The sequence below is a fragment of the Lissotriton vulgaris genome, chromosome 7, assembly GCF_964263255.1.
Source record: "Lissotriton vulgaris chromosome 7, aLisVul1.2, whole genome shotgun sequence".
Taxonomy (NCBI): domain Eukaryota; kingdom Metazoa; phylum Chordata; class Amphibia; order Caudata; family Salamandridae; genus Lissotriton; species Lissotriton vulgaris.
Window position 1 is genome coordinate 385902448 of NC_141695.1, and position 26736 is coordinate 385929183.

The following is a 26736-nucleotide window of genomic DNA, read 5'->3' on the forward strand; positions in this document are numbered from 1 at the left end:
CACAGCACGAGCTTTAGAGCCTCTTCGTGTGTGTCCCCCGGGGGTACAACGCGCCTCTCTTTGGCCGGCTGCAGCACTCTCGCTGGCCACCAGTGAGTTTCTGGTTCTCCCACTCGCCCGGGCCACTGCCCCTTGCTTGTCCGCTTTCGTGGGCCCTACAGTGTGAGACCTCTCTGGGGAGGGAGGGGGGCAGCGTATCTTCGCTGGGGAGTACAGGGCCCGCCACTGACCTCTGGGCCTCGCGGAAGATGGCCGCCTCTCGGCCCTGATTGCGGCAGTCCCGGCCGTGGCGTCGTCGCGTCGCCCGTGCCCAGAGTCGGCCCTCCGCTCCTCCGCTCGGCGGAAGCAGTCTGTTGCAGCACCGGGGGCTCGAGCACCTGCCCCCCGATTTCCAGCTCCTCCCGCCTCTGCCGCCCCGCTCCTCACCTCCGCGCCGGGGCCTCTCCTAGCGCGCCAAACCGCCTCCGCTCTCTGCCGCGCCGGGTGTCTCCCGGAGCCTGCGCAGGTCCGCCAAAGCAGGTCCACCGCCGCTGACTCGCCCCTGGACGGCCCCCGCTGCAGCAGGGCGCTCGATGGTGCTCCGGTGGGGCCCGCAGCTCGTCCCCCCCAGTCGGCTCGTCCGCCGTTGCCGGCTCGCCCAGGTCCGGGGCGGCGGCGCGCCGCTGGCAGAGGGGTTCGCCCCGGTCTCAGACGCCCCCGATCGTGGCCAGATGGTGCTGCCGGTGGTTCCCTCGCTGTGGGATGCCTTTTCCGCCTAAATCGGGGCGACTGCTGCTACTAGGCTCTGGCAATGGGGGATGGGGACGAGGAGCTCCGTGAAGTTGCGTCCTCTCAGGCCGCCATCTTGGCCACGACCCCTAGAACTATATTTTTAAAACGTTGGGAATGAATATTTGAGACTCCTTGGGGTAGAATTTGTATTGGGTATTTACGTAATTGGAGGCATCTTTTAAATCGTTTTTTGCACTTCTGCACACATTGAGAAGTCTTGATTTAGCGCGATTCTTACCTTGAGACCCCCCCGGTCCACCGCAGTCAAGAGCGGACTGTTTGTGTGGAGGGAGATCTCGGGGCAATTTATTATCGCCAACTCGCTTCAAGGTTGGGCCACACGCCTCCGCCATTTTGGGAAAAGGGACAGTCTTGTTGTTCCGATCCCTTCCCAAGGCGGGCACTACAAAGGAGCCTATGGCACTAGCGCGCAGCAGACGCACGCAGCGGGCGCGCCGAAGGGCGCAAAAGGCAAGCCCATCTGCGCCCGTCCGCACCTGGCCAGGACCCGGGGCCCAAACCCCTGTTCCTTTCAACTGCAACATCATAAAGTACTCCTCTACTCAGCTGTTGAACCTCCGCACCAATCCACAGTTAAATTGTATTTGATTAAACACTAGGGGAACTATTGTCTCATGCCCAGGCCGCAACTTTACAGTGCGTACTAATCCATGCGGATCATGTAATGCTTCATTATCCAGCACTCCAACCAGTCAGAAAACACAGCCTAACATGAAATATAAGCAGTCGCTCATCAATAATTTTTCCTTTCTCAATAGCAACTGCCGCTCCCTCCCAAAACATCAGACTGATGCTTTTGATCTTCTCGTTGGCCTACAACCTGATGCTATCTTCCTTACTGAGACGTGGCTTAACACTAGCTCTGGTCCAGATGTAGCCAGAGGTTTGCCATCTAACTACGCCATAGTCAGGAAAGACAGAGAAGATAAAATAGATGGAGGGATCGCTATAATTTTCAAAAATACATAGAGCTGTAAGTTTGATGGTCTACTAATCCCTGGCTGTGAGGCAGCAGTGTTTAAATTGACCTTAACACCTCATTTCACCTTCTCAGGGATATTGGTGTACCGCCCCCCTGGGCCATCAGGTCCGTGGGCCACAAACGTCCCAGATTTAATTTTTCCCTTTCTCTTCAGTTCGGCAAATTTCTCTATTCTGGGAGACCTCAATCTTCATCTGGAGGATCCCGCCTGCACTACTAGTAATACTGTTATCGCAGACCTGGCTGCTATGAACGCTTTACTCCACAATGCTGGTCCCACTCACAAAGTTGGCCATCTGCTTGACCCTATTTTTTCTAATTTATCCAATCTTTAATGTCCTGCAGCCACTCCTCTGTGTTGGGCTGATCATTTTTCAGAGGGTTTTAGGCTTGTGATTTCACATCTCTCTCACGTGGTGGGCGACAGTGTCTTAAAACCAACTAGGAATTGGAAAAATGTAGATATTGACAATTTTATTAATTTTCTTTCTATTAATGCCCCCATTTTTAAAAATATTTTTGTCCTGGACCTCGTGGTTTTTCAAGACTGGATTAAGTCAGTCTTGGACACCTGCCTTCTTTTTTCTGTTAGGAAGTTAAACAATCACCGTCCCCCTACCCCGTGGTTCTCCGAAGAGCTAAAAAGGGAGAAAACTAAATGCAAGAATATGGAAAGACAGTAGCGAAGGGTCTATGCGCCTGAAGTTAAAACCGCCTATCTTCTTATCAAAAGGGCGTATCATTCTTATTGTAGGTCCGCGCGTGCAAACTTCGTATCGCCGACCATTACAGATGTTAAAAACTGTCAAAAAACTTTATTCAAGATGGTCAAAGAAATATCTGGTTCTGCAACCTCACAGGCTCCCCAGAGTCTGAATGAAACGCAATGTGACGACCTTGCCCAATATTTTATAAATAAAGTGGAAATAATATATTCCGCACTGGCTGGCAACATATCTCCCTCTCTTACTATGCCCGCTTCTACCTACGCCTAATCTGGTGTTTTGTCCGATTGCCGAGAAGTACATGCCACCCACCCTATGAATAAACTGGAAACCTGGCCACTTTTAGATATGACGACACTCAAACAACTTCTAAGCAGTATTATATCGGGATCTCCTTGTAACCTCCTTCCCATTACAGTATTGCAGTAGCTTGAACAACCAGCACTTCTATACATTTTGGAACTTCTAAATGCATCCTTAATGGAGTCTTTCATCCCTTCGGACTGGAAGCATGCAATGGTCGTTCCACTGCTGAAAAAAGCCAATTCTGACCCTGCGCTCCCCTCAAACTATCGGCCAATCTCTCTGCTTCCTGCTCTCTCAAAAATTTTAGAGAGGCATATTTATAGCCAATTGTCCAGGTTCAGTGAAACTTATGGGCTTCTACATCCATCTCAGTCTGGTTTTAGGACCGGCTACTCTACTGAGACCACACTTCTAGGCATCACAGAAATGTTGCGACAGACTTTGGATGCAGGGGAAACAATGGTTCTTGTGCTATTAGATTTAAGCGCGGCCTTTGATACGGTATCCCACACCGTACTTATAAAGGCCCTTCAATCCATAGGGGTCACTGGCTCTGCTTTGAGCTAGCTAATTTCCTTTCTCACGAACCGTACCTTTCAGTTCTTCTCTTCCACAGCCAACTCTAAGATCTACTCTTCACCTTATGGAGTCCCACAGGGATCTATTCTCAGCCCCCTGTTATTTAACATTCATGTTAGACCCCTGGCAGCAATTGTTGAAGAGTCTGCGCTGTCGCTCTTCTCTTATGCTGATGACACCCAGATTATTTTTTCTCTCTCAGCTGGAAAGACCACAGAGCTTTCAGCTCTTAGGACAAGGCTCAGCAAAGTGGAATCATGGATGCACGCTAACTTCCTAAAGCTCAACGGTGAATAAATTGAGGTCCTGGTTCTGGGCAAAGACAAAAGTCTCTAGGGTCTTCAACAGAAATGGGTGCGCTCCCGCAACCTTCCAATCATGTTCGTAACCTTGGCATTATCATCGCCAAATCATTATCTATGCATAAACAAGCCACTAAGGTTGCTGCAACATGTTTCACCATTCTGAAATGGTTGAGGAAGATTGTGTGGATGTTACCTAGCCCTACCCAGAAAACCGTAGTCCAGGCCCTCGTAACATCTAGGCTGGATTATGGCAACATCCTCTACCTGGGAGCAAACAAAGATGTAATACGCAAGCTGCAGCGAGGGCATAACTCTGCCGCTAGACTACTTTGTCAGGCCTCCAGAACCGCCTCGATCTCCAGTTTGCTGAGGAACCTCCACTGGCTTACGGTCGAAAAACTGTCATGTTTAAAGCCCTGACTTACATGTTTCGAATTAAGCACGACAGAGCCCCTCGCTACTTGCAAAACGTGGCTCGTCCCTACGTACCCTCTCGTACTCTTCGGTCTTCCACACAGGCCAAATTCCAGGTGCCCAAGGTTAGATTATCCCACACGGGCGGATGCTCTTTCTTGTACTTAGGCCCTGTATTGTGAAATGCTCTCCCTTCATCTCTCCGCACTCAGTCTAACCTCATACTGTTCCGAAAGTCACTTAAAACCTGGCTTGTCTCTATCCTCTGCTGTTTCTTGATATGTTGGACTTGGCCCTTCTGGCAGGTTCCCTCCTGACCTTTTTGCCTTTCGGTGTTGCATCCTTGGAGCGATTTCTGGTCCTTGTGCGCGAGCCAACCCCTCATTTGATCTCTGTGAAACTTATTTAGTTGTTGCATGTGCCCACCCTGCTATTTATAATTTGCTCGAGGAAGTCTACCCCTCTCTTCAGCTGAATTCACTGCCGTGGCAGAAGTCAGGCGCCTCCCGCCCGGGACATGGGCGGGGCCTGGCGTGATTCGTTTTCCGCTTCTGCCTCTCTGCCTGGGGGTGCAGAGGAGAGGAGAAAAAGGAGCATTGCGGACCAGCAGGGCTCCCCTGAGCGGAGGGAGCCCTGCAGCATTGAGAAGAAGCTGCCCGGCGAACGAAGAGACGGGCCAGCCTGTGCAGGGCCCCCCTGAGTGAGGGAGAGCCCCGCAGGCACCATCAGGTACACCGCACAGGCGGCGGGGGCTCGAGGCCCATGGCCGATGCCTGCCCCGCCGCCCGACTGAGCGCCCGTGAAGAGCCGAGACAGGAGCACACGAGGAGTCCAGGAAGTCTCCAGAGCCCGGTGAGTGAGGGCTTCCTTCTTTGTTGTGGTGGCCCCCGGGGCACCCAGGGGGTGCATGCTTGTACCAGGAGGAGCCCTGAAAGGTCCCCATGCTGAGGGGCCAATGGTGTCCCCCAGCTTGTCTTCTCCGAGCCTTGATGGCTCCAACAGTTGCCTATCGCCCCGGGAGCTCAGTGGACCACTCCGTCCCCATTTCTTCAAAGCCACGAGGCCCCACCTGATTTGGGGGCAGTTGTATGTCGAGCCGAGAGGCTCCAAAGCCATTTTGTCCTCCCGAGCCCTGTAACTCCATGCCATTTTGTCATCCCGAGCCCTGTGGCTCCCACGCCATTTTGTCCTGCCGAGCCCTGTGGCTCCAACGAAGGCCTAGATGGCTCCCCACCTTTGGTGACCAGTCTTTGCCCAGGCCCAGAGGAGCACCCGCTTTATTAGGGGACCACAGTTGTCTTCAGAGCCTAGAGGGCTCAGTTTGGCGCAAATTGTTTAAAGGGCCAGTGAGAGCCCATGGCGCAGTCCTCGCTCCAGAGGGCCAGTGAGGGCCCAGGTCGCAGTTTGCTTCACAGCTGCCCAGCAATTAGTGGGCAGATGCGCCGTTTAGGTTTTTCTTTTAGGGGGACATGTACTTTGACTCTAGGAGTGAGATGCACTCCTTTACCCTTTGCCCTACCTTGGCCGTCCACAGCTGCGCAGCACTTAGTGCCAGCTGCAGCGTTTAGGCCCTGTGCTCGTCCTCAGCTGCTCAGCAAGTAGTGGGCAGCTGCTACGTTTAAGTTCTGGTGCAGTGATGCAACAAGGACCCTAATGTGACTTATGTGCCTAACGTGACTTATGTGCCTAACGTGACTTATGTGCCTAACGTGACTTATGTGCCTAATGTGACTTATGTGCCTAATGTGATTTAGGTGCCTAATGGGATTTAGGTGCCTAACGTGATTTAGGTGCCTCGGGTGATTTATGTGCTAATGTGAGTTAGGTACTAAGGCTTTGGGGTGGTAGGAAATGTACAGTGCATAGTATGTTTTGCGCACCCTGTGTTCCGATGCCTCTATATGTGTTTATGCTTAGGAGGTGGTTTTGCTTAGTATAGTTATGATAGTGAGTTCATGGTTCCCTGCGGGATATAGGCCTAAGGTGGTTAGGATTGCGTAGGATGTACTTACCGTCTACCAGTGGTTACTGGTTGTGTGCTACATTTGCTATTTGGTGCTACAATTATTCCATGTTCTAAGTGCTAAGTCTACGAAGTGTTAATTCTACAAAGTGCTAATTCTACCAAGTGCTAAATCTACAGAATGGTAGTTCGATCAAGTGCTTATTCGGATAGTGGTCCATGTGGCCCTGTCCCATGTAAATATCCCCTTGCAAATATGGCCCCACGCCAGATGGCACAGTGTACATGGTAATGGTATGGTAAAAGTATTTGTAAAGCGCTAACATTCATCCTAAAAGGATATCATGGCGCTAAAATTGAACAATGTACAGAGAGCGGGCACAGGTCGATGATAATTTTAATGAGTGTTAGGGAACAGCGTGGTTTTAAGTTTTTTCCTAAAAGTAAGGTAGTCATCGGTAAGTCTCAAGTCTGTCGGTAGATTATTCCACAGGTTTGCAGCTAAGTGTGAGAAGGCACAGCCACCCGTCCTAACCTTCTTTATTCGGGTGGTTACCGCTCTTGCTGTGAATTGGGATCGAAGATTTCTATTTGGTACATAGAAGTTGATTCTATTTTTTAGGATGGTCGGGCCAATATTATGCAGTACTCTGTGGGTGATGGACAGTATTTTAAAAGAGGCTCTTTCTCTCATTGGCAGCCAGTGTAAGGCTCTCAAACAACTTGTAGTGGAGTCATATTTTCTTTTGTTACATACGGCTTTTGCTGCCGCATTCTGAACAAGCTGTAGTTTTGAAAATAAGTAATCCGCCATGCCAACGAATAGGGAATTCCCGTAATCAAGTCTACTAATTAATAGTGACTGGACTAAGATCTTTCTACATTCCAAGGGAATCCAGGGAAACACTCTTCGTAGCATTTTCAGTAGCGCGATGCCTTTACCACAAGTAGTTGTTACGTGGTTTTTCATTGACAATGCATTGTCGATGTTGACTCCCAAATTCCTCGCCGTCTGAGTTGGTTTGGGGGGTGTACCAAGAATGTTGGGCCACCAGGTGTCGTCCCAAAGTTGTTGGGAGCCGCCAAACAATAGAATCTCCGAATTATCGGCATTTAATTTCAGACAATGATTATGCATCCGACTGGATAGTTCGGAGAGGCAGTTGAGCAGTCTGTTTTTGGAATCTTCTTCACCATTTAAGGCAATCATTAGTTGCGTATCATCTGCGTATGAGCAGATGTTGACGCCCCACTTCTTCCCAATAGTGGCTAATGAAGACACATAAACATTAAATAATGTTGGGCTTAATGATGCCCCCTGTGGTACACCATACTTGATCTTTCGAGGTGTGGAGATATAGCTGCCTAGTCGGACAGATTGCGATCTGTCGGATAGAAAAGAGTTCAACCAAGTCAGGGCTTTTCCCTGTATTCCTTTTGCGGCTAGCATTCGTATTAAAAGGTTATGGGATACGGTATCAAAAGCCGCTGATAAATCTAACAATATCAGGGCCACCGTTTTACCTACATCAACCTGACTTCTGATATCATCCAGTACTGCCAGGAGAGTTGTCTCAGTACTGTTGTTCGACCTAAAGCCTGTCTGCGAAACATCAAGCAAGTTATTAATTTCCAGAAAATTTGATAGCCGTTTGTTCACTAGTTTCTCCAATACTTTTGAAAAATATGGCAACTGCGAGATGGGCCGGTAATTGGCTGGGTTGTTTATGTCCGCACCCACTTTTTTAAGTAAGGGAATCACTACTGCTGTTTTCCAGATAGCTGGAAATTCCGCTTGGTCTAGTGAGTGGTTTAGTACTTGCGTCACTATTGGGCCAATTAAAGGAATTAATTGTAAGAAAATGTGGCATGGGTCCAATGGGGAACCCGATTTAATTTCTGACATAACTTTGTTTACTTCTTCCTCTGACAAAGGGCCAAAGACAGGGCGGATGGCCAAAGAAAAAGGCTCTGCATCAACATGATGCTCGGTCGTTTCCTGGTCATTACTGGAGAAGGATGAATAGATTTTATCTATTTTATCGAAAAAGAAATTGCTGATTTTATTGCATCCTTCCTGTGAAGGTGACCGATTTGTTGTGAGGCTTGGGGGGTTACAGAGTTCTCTAACAATTTTAAAAAGTTCTTTAGAGGAATGTTTTGTTCTAATATTTGCCGTGAAAAGAAATCTTTTTTTGCTTTCCGTATGGCTGCATTATAGGCTTTCAATTCTTTTTTATAAATGGATCTGTCATTCATAGTTTTACTTAACCTCCATTTATGTTCCAGCGTAGTACATTTTCTTTTAAGAGCCTTGAGATCTGGGCCGTACCATTTCTCCGACACCGTTCGTCTGGTTTTACATTTAGTGGTATTTATTGAACAATGTTCAAGTGCGTCCCCAATACTTTTTTGTAGATGATATATCTCTTGTTCGGTAGAGGAGCCCGAGTTAGTATTAAAATGAAAGTGCTGTTGGAATTTCTCCAGTGAGAATTTTTTCCAGTTTTTAGCTGTAGCTGGAGTCTGTATCGTTGGTCTCATATTTTTAATAGGTAGGCTGATATTGAAATCTATCCTATAATGATCAGTCCATGTAAGAGGCACAATATTATTAATAATTGTGGTCTCGATATTCGTAAATATCAGGTCCAGCCTGTGTCCCGCTCTATGTCTATCCTGGTTGACTATTTGTGTTAGTTGCAGGATTTCCATGTTGTCTGCAAGATGCTTAGTAAGTGAGTTAGTATGCGACTCAAAATGTACATTGAAGTCTCCTAATACTAAAATGTTTTTATGTTTTAGACAAGCAGGAAGAATCTGAGAGAGAAGCCGAGTACTAAATTCTACTGTGCTCCCTGGAGGGTTATAGATAATAGCTCCTCCCATCAGTAGATAGGTGCCTAAAAATCTTTACTTCATGTTTGCTATCCTGTATAGGCACTTCTTGGATGCAAGTGAACTTCTCTTTGAATTACAAGGCTACCCCTCCACCCTTCTTTTTGGATCTATTGAGGTTTAAAATGTTATACCCTATGGGGAGCGCTGTTGCAATGTCCGGAGTACTGTGGGTGTCAAGCCAGGTCTCCGTGAGGAACACTAGATCCGGTTGCAATTGATATAAAGTGTCCCAAAGTTCAATTGAATGTTTAGGGAGAGATCTTGTGTTCAGATAGATACAAGATATGTCACGGTTATGAGAATTTCTTAGTGTTAGATCATCTTTAGGTTTATTAACCCATCTGCATGTCCGACAGCCAAATGGGCCCATGATGTTAGCAGGCTCCACTTTGGCACATTGAGGGTGGCCCTGTGGGGGTTTGGTATTGAGTAACATAAGATTGTCTTTAGAATAGGTCAGTCGCAGTGTATCTGACCTATCACTAATCGGTGGGGCAGAGTTTGTAGCAGAGTTTGTAGCCCCTAGTCCCATACAGGCGCGGACGGGCGCAGACGGGCTGGTCTTTGGCACATCTTCGGCGCGCCATCGACGCGCCCGCTGCGCTCGTCTGCTGCGCTTCCTGTGAGGGGAGTTCATTTATATCCGTAGGGGTGGGAGGGGCCGAGCACTGTGCCGCTCGCCTGCTCCTCACCAAAGATGGTGGCTTCTGTTCTAGTCCCCGGCAGCGCCTAGTCGGCTGCGAAAGGGCGGGCAGGGTTCGTGGGGCGGGAACAGGAGAAGTGAAACTTAATGGCCAAGTGAGCGTTCGCAAGGTTTTCAATCAAGTCCACAGTTATGCTTTTAAAAATTGAGTCTTTTAAAAGCTAAATACACATACAGTACACAGTAACACTTTTAAAAATTAAATCTTTTAAAAGCTAGTCAGAATTAATAATAGTTCGTTGCCTCACTCAAGCAGCAGTCCCGGCTTCCGCCTCAGGACCTCAACAATCATGTGCACACTGTCAATCGGTGCACGCGCTCCAAGTTAGCGTTTTTAAAGGCTTAGAGGTGGGAGGGGCCGAGCACTGTGCCGCTCGCCTGCTCCTCACCAAAGATGGTGGCTTCTGTTCTAGTCCCCGGCAGCGCCTAGTCGGCTACGATAGGGCGGGCAGGGTTCGTGGGGCGGGAACAGGAGGAGTGAAACTTAATGGCCAAGTGAGCGTTCGCAAGGTTTTCAATTAAGTCCACAGTTACGCTTTTAAAAATGGAGTCTTTTAAAAGCTAAATACACATACAGTATACAGTACATAAGGTGGTTACTACTCTAAGGTGTTTTGAGAATACAAAGGCTATTCGGGATATAACCTTGTGTGGAGTTCTTTTTGTGGGGAGCCTGGGATGTGGTTGTTGGTGGGTGCGTGTGCAAATGCTTAACTCACAACGCCTCCGGGATCAGCCTTACCGCTCGTTTCACGTTACCAAGGGGGTGAGCAGAGATTATCTTTGGAGTGCAACTCCCTTGCCCAAACTAGAGTGGTGGTTTTTGTCTGGCTTTGGCGCAAACCTCAGTCAGTCAGGAATCCAATTTTTAACATGATAGCGCCGGGAAACCCTTTTTGGGTAGCTGTTGCGCTGATATATACATTTTAATAAATAAAAAACCCAACATCAATGGGTACACATTTGCTGGCTTGACCACTGAGTAACCAGTGGTAGAACAGAGCTGAAAGTGGAGTAGTACTCACAATTGTAGTACTTTGAGGCAGGTGTATGGATGCATACCTTGATTAGGAGGCCAACAGAAAGCATAGATGCAGTCAGCTATGCCACCTCTTCAATAACGATGAATATATGTTCCTTCATAATCAGAATATGCATTTGCAATGCAATAGGTCTAACATTAGGAAAGTTTGAGCTATTGGTATTGTAAACGACAATTTTTATTATTTATGTTTTGTTTTTGTAAATAGTGAAATTAATAGCTTTGTCATTTACAATGCCAATAGTTATAACTTTCGCAAATGTGACACCTATAGCATTTGTAATGCAATATGGGTTGTATTTATGTGACTTACATGTATTGATATTACAATAATGGCTTTTATTTTTTTCCCAATAATTAATACATAAATAAAAGTTATTGTAATTTATAATGGCAATAGCTTGAAGTTTTGTAAATAACTTTTGTGAAGATTATGTTCAGTCTATTTTATTGTGACGAAAATCCAAGAACAGAAGTGAAATATTAACATCTTTTTGTTACATTTCTAATAAAGCTTGAAACATTGAGAGAACATATTTGACCCAGGTGTTGTTAAATGGTTGCACAGATTGATGCTGTGGTGGCGCTGAGTGATGTTGTGATGGCTAAGGAGTGAGGCTGTGGCTTTCAGTGATGCTGTGGTAGCGCATTGCGATGTTGTGGTGCCCCTGTGTGATGCTGTGGTGGTGCGGAGTGAAGCTGTATGCTATGCTATGTTTTTTTTGCTATCCCATGTTTTGTTTTGTTATGCTATGCTATGTTATGTTTTGCTATCCTATGCTTTGAATTGTTACTATGCTTTGTTATGCTATGTTTTGTTATGCTATGTTTTGCTTTGTTATGCTATGTTTTGCTTTGTTATGCTATTTTATGTTTTGTTATGCTATGCTCTGTTTTGTTATGCTATGGTTTGTTATGCTATGCTATGTTTTGCTATGCTATGCTTTGTTATGCTATTGTATGTTTTGTTATGCTATGCAATGCTTTGTTTTGCTATGCTATGTTTTGTTATGCTATGCTATATTTTGTTGTATTTGGTATGCTATGTTTTGCTATGCTATTATATGTTTTGTTTTGCTATGCTATGTTTTGTTGTGTTATGTTAACCTCTCAAGTGCTGCGTCGGGGCGTTGGTCGACGGCAGCACTACCTCCCCAGTGCTGCGCACGACAATTGGACGTCCATTCAGCACTAGTTCCAATGGACAGCGCAGCACTGGTGAGGGATATTTGCGCCGCATCTAAGGTGTTAAGCTATGCTATGTTTTGTTGTGTTGTGCTATGTTTTGTTTTGTTATGCTATGCTAGGTTTTGTTTTGCTATCCTATGCTTTGTTTTGTTATGCTATCCTATGCTTTGTTTTGTTATGCTATGCTATGTTTTGTTGTGTTTTGTTATGCTATGCTATGTTTTGCTATGCTTTGCAATGTTATGTTTTATTATGTATGCTATGTTTTGTTGTGTTTTGCTATGTTTTGTTATGCTATGTTTTGTTATGCTATGTTTTGTTTTATTTTATGCTATGTTTTGTTATGCTATGTTTTGTTATGCTATGTTTTGTTATGCTATGTTTGTTCTGCTACGTTTTGTTATGCTATGCTATGCTTTGTTATACTATGCTATGTTTTGTTATGCTATGCTAGGTTTTCTTGTGCTTTGTTATGCTATGCTACGGTCTGTTGTTTTTTGCCATGCTATGTTTTGTTATACTATGTTTTGTTTTGCTACCCTATGCTTTGTTTTGTTATGCTATGTTTTGCTATCCTATGCTTTTTTTGTTATGCTATGCTATGCTATGTTTTGTTATGTTATGCTGGTGAGGGTGTGTGTGTGAGTGAGGGTGAGGGGGTGTGAGGGTGGGTGAGGGGGTGTGAGGGTGTGTGAGTGAGGGGGGTGTGAGGGTGAGTGAGGGGGGTTAGGGGGGGTGAGGGGGGTGAGGGGTCTAAGGGGGTGAGGGGGTATGAGAGTGAGGGTGTGTGAGGGGTGCAAGGGTGTGGGGTGTGAGGGGGTGTGAGGGGGAGGTTGGGTGTGTGAGGGTGGGTGAGTGAGGGTGTGTGAGGGTGTGAGGGTGCGTGAGGGGGTGTGAGGGGGTGTGAGGGGGTGAGGGTGTGTGAGGGTGAGGGGGTGATTGAGGGTGAGGGGGTGATTGAGGGTGAGGGGGTGATTGAGGGTGAGGGGGGGATTGAGGGTGAGGGGGGGATTGAGGGTGAGGGGGGGATTGAGGGTGAGGGGGTGAGGTTGAAGGGGGTGAGGTTGAAGGGGGTGAGGGTGAAGGGGTGGGGGTGAAGGGGTATGAGGGTGAGGGGGTATGAGGGTGAGGGGGTATGAGGGTGAGGGTGTGTGAGGGTGAGGGGGTGATTGAGGGTGAGGGGGTGATTGAGGGTGAGGGGGTGATTGAGGGTGAGGGGGTATGAGGGTGAGGGGGTATGAGGGTATGAGGGTGAGGGGGGTGAGGGGGTGTGAGGGGTGTGAAGGGGAGGGGGTGTGAGGGGTGTGAAGGGGAGGGGGTGTGAAGGTGAGGGTGTGAGGGTGTGTGAGGGTGAGGAGGTGAGGGTGAAGAGGGTGAGGGTGAAGGGGGTGAGGGTGAAGGGGGTGTGAGGGCGAAGGGGGTGAGGGCGAAGGGGGTGAGGGCGAAGGGGGTGAGGGTGAAGGGGGTGAGGGTGAAGGGGGGTGAAGGTGAAGGTGAAGGGGGTGAAGGTGAAGGGGGGTGAGGGGGTGTGAGGGGGTGTGAGGGTGAGGGGGTGTGAGGGTGATGGGGTGTGAGGGTGGGTGAGGGGTGTGAGGGTGAGGGTGATGGGGTGTGAGGGTGGGTGAGGGGTGTGAGGGTGAGGGGAGTGTGTGAGGGTGCGTGTGAGGGTGTGTGAGGGTGCGTGTGAGGGTGTGTGAGGGTGTGTGAGGGTGAGGGTGCGTGTGAGGGTGTGTGAGGGGGTGTGAGGATGAGGGGGTGTGAGGATGAGGGGGTGTGAGGATGAGGGGGTGTGAGGATGAGGGGGTGTGAGGATGAGGGGGTGTGAGGATGAGGGGGTGTGAGGATGAGGGGGTGTGAGGGTGAGTGAGTGAGGGTGAGTGAGTGAGGGTGAGTGAGTGAGGGTGAGTGAGTGAGGGTGAGTGAGTGAGGGTGAGTGAGTGAGTGAGTGAGGGTGAGTGAGTGAGTGAGTGAGTGAGGGTGAGTGAGTGAGTGAGTGAGTGAGGGTGAGTGAGTGAGGGTGAGTGAGTGAGTGAGGGTGAGTGAGTGAGGGTGAGTGAGTGAGTGAGTGAGTGAGTGAGTGAGGGTGAGTGAGTGAGTGAGTGAGTGGGTGAGTGAGTGGGTGAGTGAGTGGGTGAGTGTGAGTGGGTGAGTGTGAGTGAGTGAGGGTGAGTGAGTGAGGGTGAGTGAGTGAGGGTGAGTGAGGGTGAGTGAGGGTGAGTGAGGGTGAGTGAGGGTGAGTGAGGGTGAGTGAGGGTGAGTGAGGGTGAGTGAGGGTGAGTGAGTGAGGGTGAGTGAGTGAGGGTGAGTGAGTGAGGGTGAGTGAGTGAGGGTGAGTGAGTGAGGGTGAGTGAGGGTGAGTGAGGGTGGGTGAGGGAGGGTGAGTGAGGGTGAGTGAGGGTGAGTGAGGGGGTGTGGGGGTGTGAGGTTGAGGGTGTGTGAGGGGGTGAGGGGGAGGGTGTGGGGTTGTGAGGGTGAGGGGGTGTTAGGGTGAGAGGGTGTGAGGGGGTAAGGGTGACTGGGTGAGGGGGTGTGAGGGTGTGTGAGGGTGAGGGGGTGAGGGGGTGGGAGGATGAGGAGGTTTGGAGTGAGGAGTGGGGGTGAGGGGGGTGAGGGGTGTGTGAGGGTGCGTGAGGGTGAGGGGCTGTGAGGGTGAGAGGGTGAGGGGTGTGAGGGTGGGTGAGGGGGTGTGAGGGTGAGAGGGTGGGTGAGAGGGTGGGTGAGAGGGGGTGTGAGAGGTGGCGTGAGGGAGGGTGAGAGGATGTGAGTGTGGGGTGCGAGGGTGAGAGGGTGTGTGAGGGTGAGAGGGTGTGTGAGGGTTAGAGGGTGTGTGAGGGTTAGAGGGTGTGTGAGGGTGAGTGAGGGTGAGGGTGTGTGAGGGTGAGTGAGGGTGAGGGTGTGTGAGTGTGAGGGTGTGTGAGGATGAGGTGGTGTGAGTGAGGGGATGTGAGGGTGAGGAGGTGGGTGAGGGGGAGTGGGGGTGAGGGTGAGAGGTGAGTGAGGGTGAGGGTAATGAGGAGGGTGTGAGAGTGAGTGAGAGTGAGTGAGAGTGAGTGAGGGTGTGTGAGGGTGTGAGGGTGAGTGAGGGTGTGAGGGTGAGTGAGGGTGTGAGGGTGTGTGAGGGTCTGTGAGTGAGGGTGTGTGAGGGTGAGGGGATGTGAGGGTGAGGGGATGTGAGGGTGAGGGGATGTGAGGGTGAGGGGATGTGAGGGTGAGGGGATGTGAGGGTGAGGGGATGTGAGGGTGAGGGGATGTGAGGGTGAGGGGATGTGAGGGTGAGGGGATGTGAGGGTGAGGGGATGTGAGGGTGAGGGGATGTGAGGGTGAGGGGGTGAGAGGGTGAGGGGGTGAGAGGGTGAGGGATGCGAGGTTGAGAGGGTGAGGGGTGAGAGGGTGAGGGGATGTGAGGGTGAGAGGGTGTGTGAGGGTGAGGGGATGTGAGGGTGAGAGGGTGTGTGAGGGTGAGAGGGTGTGTGAGGGTGAGAGGGTGTGTGAGTGTGTGAGTGTGTGAGGGTGAGAGGGTGAGAGGGTGTGTGAGGGTGGGTGAGGGTGTGTGAAGGTGAGGGTGTGTGAGGGTGTGTGAGGGTGAGGGGGTGAGAGGGTGAGGGGGTGAGAGGGTGAGGGATGTGAGGTTGAGAGGGTGAGGGGTGAGAGGGTGAGGGGATGTGAGGGTGAGAGGGTGAGGGGTGAGAGGGTGAGGGGATGTGAGGGTGAGAGGGTGTGTGAGGGTGAGGGGATGTGAGGGTGAGAGGGTGTGTGAGGGTGAGAGGGTGTGTGAGGGTGAGAGGGTGTGTGAGGGTGAGAGGGTGTGTGAGGGTGAGAGGGTGTGTGAGGGTGAGAGGGTGTGTGAGGGTGGGTGAGGGTGTGAAGGTGAGGGTGTGTGAGGGTGTGTGAGGGTAAGGGGGTGAGGGGTGTGAGGAGTGTGTGAGGGTGTGTGCGGGTGAGGGGGTGTGAGGATGAGGGGGTGTGAGGGTGAGAGGGTGGGTGAGAGGATGTGAGTGTGGTGGTGAGAGGGTGAGAGGGTGTGTGAGGGTGAGAGGGTGTGTGAGGGTTAGAGGGTGTGTGAGGGTTAGAGGGTGTGTGGGGGTGAGGGAGGGTGAGGGGGTGTGAGTGTGAGGGTGTGTGAGGATGAGGTGGTGTGAGAGTGAGGGGATGTGAGGGTGAGGTGGTGGGTGAGGGGTGAGGGGGTGTGAGGGTGAGGGGGTGTGAGGGTGAGGGGGAGAGGGTGGGAAGCTGGGAAACTCTTGCCGTGGCTAGATAAGAGGGACCGTGGTACTAGATGGATAGTGCAAATTGATACGGAGGAGGGACGGGCAACAACTGACCCACGGACAATAGTGCACACACATGCGCGGCATTTTCAAAGGGTGTATAAGTCAGCCTCGGAGATGACACTGGAAGAGGCACGGACTTATATAAAAGACATTGATATTCCCAGACTCACCCCTGAGGCGGCACTTGAGCTCGAGGTGAATCTCTCAGTGGAGGAGTTGCAGGTGGCAATCAGGTCGCTGCAGTTTGGTAAAGCGGTAGGGCCAAATGGGGTGCCTATTGAACTCTACAAAAAGATGCAGGAGCCATCGCTCCACACTTACTGCGCATGTTCAATGACAGCTTAAAGACAGGTGAACTCCCACTGGATCAGCGTATGGCCACCATAGTAGCTATCCAAAACCTGGAAAGCCTGCTGGAGAGTGCACCTCATATCGCCCTATATCCCTGATTAACGCAGAGGCTAAAATCCTTGCTAAACTATTAGCGATTAGGCTGACATCATACGTTGCGGCATGGATACATCCAGACCAGTCTGGTTTCATGCCAGGCAGGAATACGGCCCTCAACCTGAGATGCTTACATGGGGTGATGGCCTGTGCTGCATATCTACGGGAACCAGCTGTTATACGGGGCACGCGTCAGGGCTGTCCCCTGACACTGCTGCTTTTTGTTTTGGTGCTGGAGCCGCTGGCGGCGTGGATAAGGTGGCAGCCAATGATTCGGGCAATTAAATGGACAGAGGATTGAGAAGATCGCATTTCCCTATATGCAGACGATGTTGTGTTATACATGGCAACCCCTAGGCGTTCCATATTGACTCTTCTTAATATCTGCACAATTTTTGGGAGGGCGTCTGGCTATACCATACACTGGTCCAAATCAGTTCTGTATGTATTGCATGGCCCCTCTCCGCAGCTCCCCGCGGATTACCCGCTCCAGATTTCGGAAGGTGCATTTAAGTATATGGGCATATATATAACTGTCGACTCTATGGAATTCTTTAAAAGAAATCTACAACCCCGCTGGATCGTCTTAAAAGAGATACACGACACTGGGGCACCTTGCAGTTAACGCTGTTGGGAAAAGCAGCACTTTTTAAAATAATGGCCCTTCCTCCCTTCTTGTATGTGCTGGAAAATACGCTGTACCCAGTGCAGTATAGTTACTCCAAGGCAATAGTGGCCCAGGTCTCCAGCCTACTGTGGGGCAATAAACTGGCGCACATTGCGCAGTTCAATTTGGTCCGCGGGTGCTATGATGGTGTAAAAGAACTCCCAAACATACAGTTCTATTATTGAGCTGCGCAATTAATGGTTGCATGCCCTGCAGTCGGACCCAGCATTTAAAGCAGATAGATCGATACTGGGAACGAAAGGTATGCGGTCTTCCCTTTACAACCGGAAACTAACCCTGGCAGTTATAGGACCCGTGAGGCACACTGTTACAATATGGCCACAGTACAGAGTCGGCACTGTTGGAGGTGGCTGAGTCTATCAGGGACTGTTTGGATGCTGGCGGGAGAGCAGCTCTGGTGATTTCCTCATCTCTCGGCGGCATTCGATACGGTTCCGCACTCCCTCCTCCTGGATCGACTTACTGACATCGGCATTGCGGGTTCAGCGTAGAGCTGGCTGCAATCCTTTTTGGAGGATAGGTCACAGCAAGTCTGGCTCCCCCCGTTTGCCTCTTCCCCCTCCCCTATCTCCACTGGTGTCCCTCAGGGCTCCTCCCTTAGCCCCCTTTTGTTTAACATCTTTGTGACTCCCCTGGTCTATCTGGCGGAGTCACTGGGGGCTAGGGTGATGGCCTATGCGGATGACACGCAGTTACTGTTTACCTGGAGAAGGGGCGAGGACTCGGTCGACACGGCTCAGCGCTGTCTCTCTGCTGTGTTTCGCTGGTTGGCCAATGCACAACTTAAGTGCAATGAGGAAAAGTCGGAGGTGCTCCTGTTTGGAGCTTTTCCTGCGGGTTTTCAATCCAGACTGTGGCCTACTGACTTTACACCTCCACAATCAGACAAGGGCCTTGCAAAAAACTTGGGTGTCTGGTTCGAGAATTTCGCGACATGCCAAAAAACTGACAGGGACTTGTTTTGGCATACTTGAAACCTTGCGTAAATTCCTCCCCCCTTCTCCCGGATGAGGCTAAAGAAACTGTAGCCCGAGCATTGATCCTCTCCCGGCTGGACTACTCCAACGCGCTTTTAGTGGGATGTCCAGGCTATCTGATAAAAAAATTACAGGTAGTCCAAAATGCATCTGCGCGTCTCCTACGTGGTCTTTCTTCCAGGCAGAGCATGCGGGCCCTTCTCCGCCACCTTCACTGGCTCCCTGTCGAGGCCTGTTTGAAATTTAAAATGCTGGGGATTGTCCACCGGGCCTTGTATGGTTTGGGCCCACTATATCTACAGAAGCGCTATTCTTTTTATGTTCCTTCCTGGACCTTGCGGTCTTCGGACCAACTTCTTATTCAGAACCCGCGGTTTTTACGCCAGAGGCTTGGGGGCTGCTCTTTCACCCATAAGGCTGGTTTAGCTTGGAATGAGCTTCCTCTTGCTCTTAGGATTGCGGATCCGGCTGTCTTCAAAAAGAACCAAAAAACATTACTATTTTAAGCCTATTTTTCTGTTCAGCTGGTGGTAGGGATTTAGGGTAGCAGCGCCGGGATACTCCGAGTAGCTGAGCGCTTTAGAAATGCAGCATAACATAACATACCATAGCATAACATAACACTGTTACAATATGGCATGCAGCTCTGGCTAAACTGGGAAGGCAAGGGGTCATAGCCCAACTAACTCCACTCTAGGACACAAAGCGGCTGGGTAGGCTTAGGAACAGTAAGGGCTTTGATCAATGGGACACAATAGGCATATCCACGGTGGGTGACATGTGGCACAGAGGGGGAATAACATTATCTTAAAGGTACTGATGTTACCTTCATTTTTCATAGGTACCGACGCTCTTCAAAACTTTTAAAGACGGGTTGCATAACTTCGTCAAGCTCGAGGTGAGCTTTTTGGTACTTTGTCTATGCTCTAGGTTGTAGTGACACACTTGGTTAATACCAATAGTATACGCCTGTTTTTTAACAGAGTCGGCTATCTCATATATTTCATGGTTTTTCAACCACGACGTTCACTTTTTCCTTATTAAGGTGAGATTTTGTTTACTTAATGCACATATATTTGTTTATTGTAACTGACTGGTCCTTTCGTAGACATAGGTCAGTAAATTTCAATTTTGTTTGAACTGGCATACAGTCTTGTACACATTTTGGTCCAACTCACACATTGATGCGCAATACAATTATTATTTAGAAATCACAGTGATTTTAAGTTTTGATATGATTGAGATGTTTCTGCATTGTACTGTGGTATATCTCCGAGTCCTGTATGTGTAAATAAGAAATGTTTATAATAGACTGCTTCATGAATATGATAATGTTGGTTGAATATAGGTTTTTGGCATCGTTTTTATATTGTTTCCTTGTCTTTTCAGTTTATTACAGGAACCCCTGACGAAGGGACAACAACGTCCCGAAATGCATTGGGTGGTTGTTTATGAAATATGAATGGAAAAATATATATTGTAACTTTAATATGAAATGATGATGTGAACATTGAATTCTTTCATTCAACATTTGAAAATGTATTAAATACACAGCTGTTTAATCAGAAAAGTTTTTTGAATGTGTATAATTTTATGTTTAGTAGTGCGCACTGCAGTCCTAGCAGCCAATGTGGTGTTAGGCCCCTATTCACAACAGAGGGGGAATAGCCACATTTGAACGTCTTCAGCAACAATATAAACTGGCAGCCTCAGACCTTTTTAGGTACACACAAATAAAGCACGCCCTAACGACGGCCCTCCCCTCTGGAGGACAGACTATTGACACAATACATGCACAAGAAGGCGACATCACTCACTTAATGTAAATTGGTAAACAACCTATCAGACCCCACAGAACCCCTGAGGGACAAATGGTCTCATGACGTAGGTGAGTTGGACAATTCGGAATGGCAGGAGGCATTGGCCTCTACACGGGAGGTGGGTATACCCTCACGACTTAGGCTAGTACAGCTAAAAATCATACACCGATCTTATTACAACAGGCACACCCTGCACAGGATAGGTAAAACATCGCACCCCTATTGCTTGCGCAGCTGCGGAGAAGAAAGTACCTTTTTCCAAACTATATGGCAATGTCCCAAAATTAAAATTATGGCATACTTGACCCAAGTGATGAGGACAATATCACAATCGGAGGGGGTGTCACTGGTACCGGAGCCCAGGGGGTGTTTAATAAATGTGTGGGTGCCCAATAACCTTACTCATCAGGCTCAGAGCTGGGCCACGCTGGGGATCATGGCTAAGTGAAACACTGCACAAAGGTGGGGTTCGGAGGAGGTACCCTCTCTTGCCTCATGGTGCAGGGACATGGACGCACCCATGATAGCCTAAAGAACAGTGTTCATTTATCGTGGGTGTCCCCGAAAATGGAGTAAAGTCTGGGGGGCTTGGAATAAATTTAGGGGAGACATATGTGACCCACCACGAGACTGGGACAATGAGGGTTCTGAAGTGGAATAATACAAAAGGCTGTGTGGATACTAAGTGGGGTTTTGACAACGGCTGTGATGCAATACAGATTAGTGGACAGAAAGTGCTGAAAGTGTTTGACTGTATAATGCAGATGTACAATCTAATACTAGCTCATGTTGGAGTTATGTACTGTGCTATCAATGAAAACAATAAAAAAAAATCTAAAAAACAAAGAAAAAAAAGTTATTCCCATAAGCCTCTGACCTCTGCTGAAGGGGTGGCAGGTTATTAGGTGAGTTCCGTCACATCTGGTGGGATTGTCCAGCAATTAAACCGTTTTGGGAAGAGATTTTAGCACAAATTAAAGACTTTTTGATTGGAGTCTCTACCCCATGAGATTTAATGAATATGCTACTTACCAGTATGCATCTGTTCTTGGCATGTAGGGCTGCTAACATTCATATCTAGTGCATAGATCGCCGCCTAGTGTTGGGTCCGGATGATTGCACCTTGTTGTCCTGGAAGAGTCTTCGAAGTATCACGAGATAGGTGGCTCCTCCCCTGGACTACAGTGCGCATGGGCATCGACTCCATCCCCAGATTGTTTTAGCCATTGTTTAGAGATGGAGTGAAATAGTGTAAATGATGTCCATGCTAATGATTGAATAAAAGAAATTACCTGCAGCCGCTACGGGCGCCGGGGAGGAGGGCGGGCAATATGAATGTTAGCAGCCCTACATGCCAAGAACAGATGCATACTGGTAAGTAGCATATTCAGTTCGAGGTATGTGGGCTGCTAAATTCATATCTAGTGCATAGAATACATAGCAGTCCCTCCATTAACGGCGGCCGCCCGTGCCAGCTGCAGAAGTCTGAAAAAGAGTTTTAAAGGACAGCCTGACCTACAGCTGCCTGCTGTTTGGAATGCACATCTACACAATAATGTTTAGTAAAGGTATGTGGTGTAATCCACGTGGCTGCTCTACAAATATCCTCCAAAGGAATATTACCTAGGAAAGCCATGGAGGCCCCTAACTTGCGTGTGGAGTGGCCCCTGGGGGGGGACCGTTAAAGTGCGCTTAGCCTTGTGGTAGCAAATCTGAATACACTTAACGATCCACCTGGCTATTCCTGCCTTGGAAATGGGGTTGCCTTTGTGCTGGGCTGAGAAGGCAACAAATAGCTGTTGGGTCTTCCTAAAGCTTTTGGTCCTGTCAATGTAGTACAGTAATGCTCGTTTGACATCAAGCGTGTGGAGCATTCTTTCTGCTACTGTTTCAGGGTTCTGAAAGAATGTGGGTAGTTCAATGGTTTGATTGACATGAAACTGCGACACCACCTTAGGAAGAAACTTAGGGTTAGTGCGCAGCACTACCCTGTTATGATGAATTTGAATAAATGGCTCTTGTATTGTGAGTGCTTGTAGCTCACTAACACGTCGTAGAGACGTGATGGCAATGAGAAAAGCCACTTTCCATGTCAAGAACTGAATCTCACAGGAGTGTAGAGGCTCAAACGGTGGTCCCATCAATCTGATGAGGACCACATTGAGGTTCCACACAGGAGCCGGTGGGGTCCTGGGGGGGATGACTCGTTTCAGCCCTTCCAGGAATGCTTTGATGGCAGGCACCCTGAAAACCGAGAGGTGCTGCCTGCTTTGGAGATAAGCCGCTATGGCGATTAGTGTATCCGAATGGAAGCATACGCCAGATTACATTTGTAAAGATGTAACAAATAGCAGATGATATTAGGAATGGATGCATCTAGCGGGTTGATATGATGTTCTGTACAGTAAATGACAAACCGCTTCCATTTTGCTGCATAGCAAGCTCTGGTAGTGGGCCTTCTTGCCTCCCGGATGATGTCCATGCATTCCGGGGGCAAATCAAGGTAGCCAAACTCTAAGACCTCAGGAGCCAGATCGCCAGGTTCAGCTGTTGCGGATCTGGGTGCTGAATGTCGCCATGGTTCTGCATCAAGAGCCTGGGTGTGAGGCGCAGCCTTTGATGCGGTACCACGGAGAGTTCCAGAAACGTGGTGTACCATGGCTGGCGTGCCCACGTTGGAGCAACCAGGATGAGTGTCATAGAGTGTTGCAGCAGCTTTCGTGCCACCAGCGGTATCAGAGGTGCTGGGGGAAAAGCGTACGCAAATTTGCCTGACCAGTTCATCCATATCGCATTGCCCTGCGACTGTGGGTGTGGGAACCTGGCGGCGAAGCTTGGGCATTTTGCGTTCTCCCTTGTGGCAAACAGGTCTATCTCTGGATGACCCCACTGCTGGAAGTACGGGTGGAGTACTGATGGATGTAACTCCCACTTGTGCATTTGGTGGCTGTACCTGCTGAGCAGATCCGCCATCTGATTGTCCACACCCGGGAGGTGTTCTGCCATGAGGAAGATGTTCCTCTGAATGGCCCACTTCCACATGCCCTGAGCCAAATGAGACAACTGTGGAGAGTGTGTGCCCCCCTGCTTTTGGATATAGTACATTGCCGTCATGTTGTCCGTCCGGATCAACACGACCTTGTTGCACAAATGTACTTTGAAGGACTTCAGTGCCATGAAGATTGCCATCAGTTCTAAGTAGTTGATGTGCATCTTCTTCTGCTGTGTCGACCATAGCCCCTGCACTGTGTAGTGGAGGACATGCGCTCCCCAACCCTGGAGAGATGCGTCCGTCGTCAGGATAATTTGTGGCACAGGCTCCTGGAACGGTCGGCCCTTGCAAAGGTTGTGTGGAGTCCACCAATGCAGAGAGTTGTATGCCCGACCAGTCACCAACACTAGGTCTTTCAACTGCCCTTGAGCCCTAGTCCACTGGCGTGCCAAGCATTCCTGGAGCGGACGCATATGCAACCTCGCGTGTGGGACTATGAAGATGCAGGAGGCCATCATGCCTATCAACTGCATAAACACTCTGTGTGAGTGCTGCGGTCTGAACCTCTGTATCAGCGACTGGATGTTGTTGATCCTCGCTGGGTTCGGCTGAGCTGTAGCAGCCAGAGTATTTATCGTCGGGCCCAAATACTGCCGCGCATGGGCTGGCTGAAGGTGCGACTTTGGATAGTTTAGCGAAAACCCCAGACTGTGAAGAAGGTGAATAGTGCTGGACATGTCTGCGGCGCACTGCTGTGCCGACTTGGCTTGAACGAGCCAGTCGTCCAGGTAAGGGTAGACATGTATGTTCTGTCTCCTGAGGTGCGCCGCTACCGTTGCCAGACACTTTGTGAACACTCTGGGAGCAGTGGTCACTCCGAAGGGTAGGACCTTGAACTGGTAATGCCGGTTTAGAATGGTGAACCGGAGGTATTTTTTGTGGGATGGATGGAGTGGTACGTGAAAATAAGCATCCTTGAGGTCCAAGGTTGCAAGGAAGTCTCCCTGGTTTAACAGTGGAAGAACCTGCTGCAGAGTTAACATGTGGAAGTGTTCTGAAAGAATATACATGTTGAGGGGGTGTAGGTCCAGAATGGGTCTGAGTGAGCCGTCCTTCTTTGGGATTAAGAAGTACAGGGAGTAAACCCCTGTGCCTTGTTCCTCCAGTGGCACGAGCTCTATTGCGCCTTTTTGCAGCATCACAAGAACCTCTTGCTGCAATAAGTGCAAGTGCTCTGCCGACATAGGACGTTGTCTTGGGGGTATGTTGGGTGGAGTGGACGTTAACTCCAAACAATAGCCGAACTGGATAAGTTTCCTTACCCACCTGTCTGTGGTGATGGACTTCCAGACTGGCAGGAACTGTTGGAGTCTCCCCCCGACAGGTGTTGGATGGTTGGGGGGCAGTGACAGGAAGTCACTGTTTGTTGGCAGCAGAGGAACGGGAACTGTTGTTGCCTCTGCCCCTGCCTTTGGCGTTGTTTCCTCTGTAACCCCCTCTACCCTGTTTGGGGTACGAGGACTGTGCCCCACTTTTACTGAATTGCGCCTGTTGTGCCAAGTGTCCTCTGGTAACACCCCGAGTGCCTGAGCGTCGAAAAGTGCTCCCTCTGTATTGCTGAGACTGAAGTGCACCCATGGATTTAGCCGTCTCAGTATCTTTTTTAATTTTTTCGAGGGTGGTGTCCACCTCAGGGCCAAACAGTCTGTCTGGATTAACGGGCTGGTTGAGGATAGTAGTCTGTATCTCTGGCTTGAACCCTGAGATGCGTAGCCATGCCTGACGCCGTAACATCACACTAGTATTTATCGCTCTTGCTGCCGTATCCGCAACGTCGAGCGCACATCTAATCGCAGCGTTGGAGATGAGCTTGCCTTCCTGGATAAGCATCTCAGCTCCTTCCTTAAACTCGTCTGGAAGGTGTTGTAAAAGCTGCTCTAAGGTGTCAGTGTGCCCTGTCGTATCTGGCCAACAGAGCTTGTGTGTTGGATATGCGCCAGATGTTGGCTGCCTGCGCTGCCACCCTTTTTCCCGATGCCTCCAGCACTTTAGATTCTTTGTCTGGGGGAGGAGCTACACCCGTCTGTGAGTTCGCCCTCTTGCGAGCATTAGAGACCACCAAAGAGTCTAGAGGCAACTGGCCCCTTATGTAAGTTGGGTCCCCAGGTGCCGGTCTGTATTTTTTCTCTATTCTAGGGTTGTCAACCCGTGCCCTTGTAGTTTCCTTGAAAATGTCTGTGGCATGCTTAAGAACACCCTTAAGCATTGGAAGTGTTTTTACAGTCTTCTCGGCAGCAGAGAAAGTGTCAAATAAAAAGTCAACGTCCACAGGGTCAGCATGCATTTCCACCTTATGGTTTGCAGCCGCCCTTTCAATTAAGGCATTGAACGCCGCAGAATCTTCTGTAGGAGAAGGCTTTGCACCAAAAGCTTGTGGGTCATGGACAGCTTGTTGGTCCCCCTGATCACCTGAGGCTAACTACGAGTCCTGTTGCTCATCAGGGTCTGTGTTTTCGGGAAAAGTATACTCCTAGTCCTGTTCACCCTGATCTCCATCTGAGCAAGTGGGTGAAGGCGATGGGCTTCTCCCAGGATGCGGAGGAATGTGCTCAACAAGTTCTGGCGTCTCTGGCGCCAGCCTTTTCTTTTTTAGAGGGATTACAAACGACTCCAAAGGCTGTGAAGTAATCTTCCTCTTGTAGAGCGTTAATTTTCCCGTGTCGGCGTCGATATACTGTTCCGACTGCTCTTCTAATAAGGGTTGTTGACTCCAACTTCCACTCAGTTGAGTTTGTCTCACCCTTTCTGAGTCCTTAGGCACCGACCGTGGTGCAAAGGCCTTTGGCACCACCTTGGGTGGTAGAGTAAAGAGGAGCGGCATGGAGGTCTTCTTCGGTGGCGTTACCGGAGTAGGTACTGAGGGTGTCTTCGGAACCGACGTCAACTCTTTCTCCCGAATCCGTTTGAGGGAGTCTGCCACTTGCTTGGTAAAAGTAGCGGACGGTCTCGTCGACCCGACCGAGGACCTCGATCCACCCCCAGGGGAAGACTGGAGCGTTGATGAATCCATGTTCTTTGCTGGAGGCGCAGACGTACTCTCGACAACTGCGCGTCCGCCACCATCCACGGCCCCATGCGTCGACGCCGATGGCTTCGGATCGGCAGCCTTTCCCTTTGGCGTTGTGGCTCCAGACTTTGGCTCGGCGCCCTTTGCCGATTTGGCCTCGACGGCCTGTTTGCCTGTAGATGCGGTAGGCTTGACAGTAGACAACTCGACGGCCGACTTCGACTCGACCACCTTACTCGAGTGCTGGGCGACTGCTTTCGAGCTTGGCTCCTTGACCACCTTAGGCACTTTGGCCTGTTCGACAGCCTTCTTCGGCTTCGAGGGCTCTGACGACGACGCCGTCAATGGCGTCTTCGGTTTCAGCGCTGCGTCGGCCATCTTTGATTTGGTTGATCCCGAAGGTTTCACTTTCGGTTTCGATTTAGGCAATGGTGGCTCATAAGAGGTGTCCGTAGCCGGGCCAGGAGGCGGGGCCGAGGAGCGAGGTGTAGGGTCGTGGGTAAGGCCTTGTGGCGATCCCGTGACCTGAGCCTTTGTAATAGTTTGTACGGGGCATAGCTCATCCTCCGAGCTA

General features: G+C 49.6%; 1 protein-coding gene and 1 pseudogene across 2 annotated transcripts in view; both read right to left on the reverse strand.

The window, feature by feature from the left end:
• The window catches only part of LOC147701700 (branched-chain-amino-acid aminotransferase, cytosolic-like), a 192868-nt gene that overhangs the window by 70644 nt on the left and 95488 nt on the right, over positions 1 to 26736 (reverse strand). The window lies entirely within an intron of this gene.
• Positions 24512 to 26540, reverse strand: LOC147701701 (uncharacterized; annotated as a pseudogene).